Source organism: Mixophyes fleayi, chromosome 2, assembly GCF_038048845.1.
Source record: "Mixophyes fleayi isolate aMixFle1 chromosome 2, aMixFle1.hap1, whole genome shotgun sequence".
In the NCBI taxonomy this organism is placed as follows: Eukaryota; Metazoa; Chordata; class Amphibia; order Anura; family Limnodynastidae; genus Mixophyes; species Mixophyes fleayi.
Window position 1 is genome coordinate 237511338 of NC_134403.1, and position 5210 is coordinate 237516547.

General features: G+C 44.3%; 1 long non-coding RNA gene across 1 annotated transcript; it reads right to left on the minus strand.

Moving 5' to 3' along the window:
• Positions 1-3539: 3539 nt before the first annotated feature.
• On the minus strand, positions 3540-4514 carry LOC142138756 (uncharacterized). The gene is made up of 2 exons (XR_012688110.1): positions 4384-4514; positions 3540-3800 (listed from the first exon to the last, which is right to left on the minus strand). It is a non-coding gene; the product is annotated as an uncharacterized LOC142138756 (long non-coding RNA).
• Between the last annotated feature and the right edge of the window lie 696 nt (positions 4515-5210).

Consider the following 5210-nt stretch of genomic DNA (forward strand, 5'->3'; position numbering starts at 1 on the left):
AGTGTAGCAGCAACGGCTCTTCTGGTAAGTAAGAGCGAGGATGTAGTATTAGGACATAATTCAACTATCTATACACCCCATGCTGTATCAGCCCTGTTAGATTCAGCCCAAACCAGACATGTTTCTTCAGCTAGATTCACAAAGTGGGAACTAGCCCTGATGGCACCCTCAAATATCAAACGATGTAGCACCTTAAATCCAGCTACATACCTTCCGTATGTGTCTCTAGAGACACAAAGGGTGGGAGGTGAGGAGACCCTGGTTGATGATGAGTTAGGCAAGAATACTGACACGCATGACTGTATGGAACACCTGAATCAGACCTTTACTGCAAGGCCCGACATACGTGACACCCCCTTAGAAAATGTAGATTTTACGTTTTATACAGACGGAAGTTGTCATAGACAGACAGAGACGGGAGAGCTATGTACTGGTTACGCTGTGGTAGACAATCAGGATGTGGTAGAAGCTGAATCCCTTGGCCCACCTCACTTAGCCCAAATGGCGGAACTAGTAGCACTAAGGAGAGCGTGTGAATTGTCAGAGGGTAAATCAGCCAATATATATACTGACTCTAGGTACGCCTTTGGGGTAGTGCACGATTTTGGGGCCCTTTGGCGTCTTAGAAACTTTACGACAGCAGCAGGTACACCAGTGGCACACTCACAACACATAAAAGGACTTCTGACAGCGATACAGTTACCCAGTAGCCGTCATAAAGTGCAAAGCACATACCTTTGAAGAAGACCCAGTGTCATTGGGTAACAACAGGGCAGACAAAGCTGCTAAATGGGCAGCAGGGCAACCTATGACTGTAGCGACCGAGACTATGATGGTTTTTCAGACATTAGACATGCAGAAATTAATTGAAATGCAAGATTTGTGTTCCCTGCAGGAAAAGGCGGTCTGGAAGGCGAAGGGATGTGGTCAAGAGTCCTCAGGACTCTGGAGGGATGGACAAGGTAAGCCTGTAGCTCCCCGAACATACTATCCAAGCCTGGCTGAAGCAGCACACGGTCTGACTCACCTGGGTAAAGAAGGTATGTGCAAACTGGTGAGAGCATACTGGTGTGCTCCCGGATTTTCCTCTCAGGCTGGTAAGAAAGCAATGTCATGTCTTACTTGTTTGAGGAAAAATGTTGGGAAAACTATTCCAACTGAGCCATCCCACATCCCTCCTACAGACGGACCTTTTCAGGTAATACAAATTGACTATATCCAATTACCACCGTGCAGGAATCTAAAGTATGTGTTAGTGTGTATTGATGTGTTTTCCGGTTGGGTAGAAGCATATCCGGCAGCCACTAATACTGCTGTGTTCACTGCAAAGAAAATTGTACAAGACTTTGTGTGTAGGTTCGGTATCCCTAGAATCATTGAAAGTGATAGGGGTACCCATTTTACTGGTGATATCTTTCAAAACATGTGTAAACTCATGGGAATCGGTAGCAGACTTCACACCCCTTACCGACCACAAGCCAGTGGTAAGGTGGAGAGAGTAAACGGTACTATAAAGAACAAGCTTGGTAAGATAATGGCTGAAACTGGGTTGGCATGGCCTGAGGCTTTGCCATTGGTCCTCCATAGCATTCGGACCACTCCTAGACCTCCTCTTAATCTGTCCCTCTTTGAGATACTGTTTGGACGACAGCCTCATTTGATCGTGAGTCCACAAGACGACTTGAAGTGTAATAATGAAGTGACTGTACAATATCTTATAAGAATGAGTAGACAGCTAAAACAACAACAACAACAACAAAAACTAAAAATGCTGTCACCTGGTATGCCAGAAACGAACTGTCATGATGTTGAACCTGGAGACTATGGGCCCGATTCATCAAAGTTCGCAAACGCATACGCATCTGCCTTGCATACTTTGAGTGACGTAAAACGAAATAAGCATCTCAAACAGCAAAAACACACCCCCATGTGGTGTAAGTGATGGAAATAAGCAGTGCAAACGTTAGAAAACACACCCACCTGCGGATCTTTAAACATGCTACACGCATAAGCGACTGCTCTCAACTGATTTACGGCAAGCTTAACAATGCATACCTCACGCCCACTGTGGGAGGGGCCAACAGTTTATTTATATACAACACAACAAACATGCCTGGGGCTTATTTTAATGAGATAGCTCTTTACTCATTAATTACTGTCAATTAACAATAATCTGGAACACTCTCAACCTTGTTTTTCCTTTGCGAATAATTAGTGCAATACACACTGCTAACAAACACATTCTTCACGATCTTTCTGTGTTTAGGATTTCAAGTCGCCGTATAGTGCGCAAAATGCATGGACAATGGCTACATTAAAAACACATGAATAACGAATGTATCAAAATGTATGTGCTGTAAATAAATCTTTTTGCCTTTTCAGCAAAATGCACAGCATACTCTTCCATAAAGGATACACACAAGAGTGTATACAACCTCCACACAGAGGAAGGGTTTCTGTCTGGATTCGATCTCAGGAATGACTGTATGCAAATGGAGACAGCTACCCGCTACCCCAACCTGAGACATGAAAATACACAGACAACACCAACAATACAGCATGCGTGCTACACAGACACCTCACACTTAATACTACTCTACATTATTCACACAAATTACTCACAAAATACCTATCTCTCACAGGTAGCTCACTGGTTAGCACTTTGGACTCACAACACAGCAGACATGAGTTCAAATACCAAGCATACCCCCAACTATTGTGTGGACTGGAATCATGACGCTTACAACAACTTGACACATGAGCTTGACATAATGGTTGCATTTTTGAAATGGGTTTTGTTTTAAGTGCTCACCCACATTGTAAAATAAGCCCTCATATTGTTCCTGTATGGTAAGATTTACATTTTTGGGGGTGTACTTTATACAAGCCGCAGGGCTAACACTTCACACATGCACATTATTATGTCCATGCTTACATTTTTTTTACTCCAAATGGACTAAGATGGGGGGGGGGGGGGGGATTGTAGGGGTCAGCCTCCTTGGAGTTACATGCAACATTGTCAGCAAACAGACTTTCCTCTGGATCCACGGCGTACACATTATGTCATGTACTCAGCTTTATCCAAATAGGCCGATCGCCACACTCCAGTACCATGGAGCTTTGCATCGCTTGCACTTCTGCCTTACACCACTTACGCCACTCCTAGGTACACTTTCCATGTTCTCTTCAATGTGTGACTGGCTTTGCTCTGACACTGGAACGTAACCTTGGACTATCACTACAATGACACATGATTTGGGGAAGTTGTGAAATAGCTAGGGCATTTGATCTTTTGAAATGTCTTGCACACAGGGCCTACAGATGGCATACCTATTACAGGGGTGGCTTGTTGGTGGAGGGCACACTTTCCTTTTGGATGACATGCAAACAGCAAATCTAAACCTTTTATGCTACAGCAATGATTTTAGAAACAATCTATCTTGCTGAAATGTAGCACATTTAGGATTTTAAATACATTCTCTTGTAGCCTTACACCCACATGTTGTGTAATGAGATGAATAAAGACACACACACCAAGGTTTTTGGGAAAATTAGTTATATAATGTGGCAAGGGCTCAAAATTAACAACATATTTACAAGGAAAAACTATAATATTTACATCTAATACAGAAATTAAAATAAAGAGGACCAGTAGTCCAATGTGGCCTTCCAGTCGGCAACCAATCGCACCAGTTGCTGGCAGGTGGCCTCGAGATTGGCGAGTAAGTGGCCCATTTGGGCCAACAATTGGGCCGGAGTGGGTGGTGGTGTGACCAATCTCTGACCTTCCTCCTCAGGTGCTGAAAGGAACCAAACGAAAACAATAAATATACAGCTCTACCTAATTTGGCAAACAGACTGGACTTACTAGAGATGTGTACTGTTACATTACTTTCAAATGTTAGGCTTCTGCCAACAAAACTATTTGGACGCACATTAGACATTGCTAAGGCATTTGGATAAATGTCCTACATTCTGGTGAGCCACGGGGAGAGGGCCATGGACAGGTTTGTCTTATCCAGCATTATAGGCCCCAGGGCAAAGCACTACCATGGGCCACTACCTACACAATAACTCACAGGAAGTCAAAATATGTTGGTTGATATTGGAATTTAAAATCAAGTGATTAATATGCTGACAAGTTCACCAGCATAGCAGCAACATTTTTTAGGGCCCTGCCCTGCGTGGCCATGTGTTAAGATGGCTCTGGCTGTGGTTTGAGTGTTTAATGTACATCAAATTTGTAGCCAGATATTATGTGTAAAACCTGTGGCATTTATGTCACCATTTAATCAACATGTGTCACAGCAGGGATTATGTACAAGTTTAATGGACATCCTCAATCTTATCAAATTAGGTCCATCATTTTTCAAAAATACTTACTATCATCAAAGGCCACTGCCTCTTGGCTGCCCGATGCTGCCTCCTCCAATCGTTGGTCCTCCGGGTCAGCCTCCTCCTCCTCCACTGCAGCTGCTGCCACTGCCACTAGCACCGGCTCCTCCTCCTCCTCCTCCTCCTCCACTGCAGCTGCTGCCACTGCCACTAGCACCGGCACAGGCTCCTCCTCCTCCGATGACACTGCCACCGGCTGCTCCTCCTCCTCCTCCTGTGGCTGCGGCTGGCGCTGCTGGTGGTCCCCTTCCTCCTCTTCCTCCTCCCCCTCTTCCGCCTGCGCCTCCACCACAGCCCGCCGGCGTTGCCGGCGTTCCCAGCGTGCCCGGTCTGTTTGAGAAAAGGAAATATAAACAAAAGGACATGTTAACACAATCACCATTTGAAAGAACTGATAGTATTATGACAATCAGGTGATCATACATATTTAATAATCTTTACATTGTCAGCAGCCAGAAATATTAGCTACTAACAATGCAAGGAGCTAAACATGATGAACACAAAGCATTTCACATGACTTGTCGGGCAGGGACTGATGTGAATGGAATCTCTGTACATTGCTGCGGATTTAGTGGCGCTATATAAATAAATGATTATGATGATGACCTTGCACAATTTTTGGTATTTTACATAGAGTTGTGGAATATCGCAGTGGCCTAGTGGTCAGCACTTTGCTCTCACAGCACTGGGGTCAGGAGTTCAACTCCCTGATCATTGTTTCATATGTGTGGAGTTTGGAGGCTTGCTCCATATTTGCATGTGTTGTCTACCACACTCCTTAAACATACTACTGGCCGCCTAATTAGGTTTTGAAC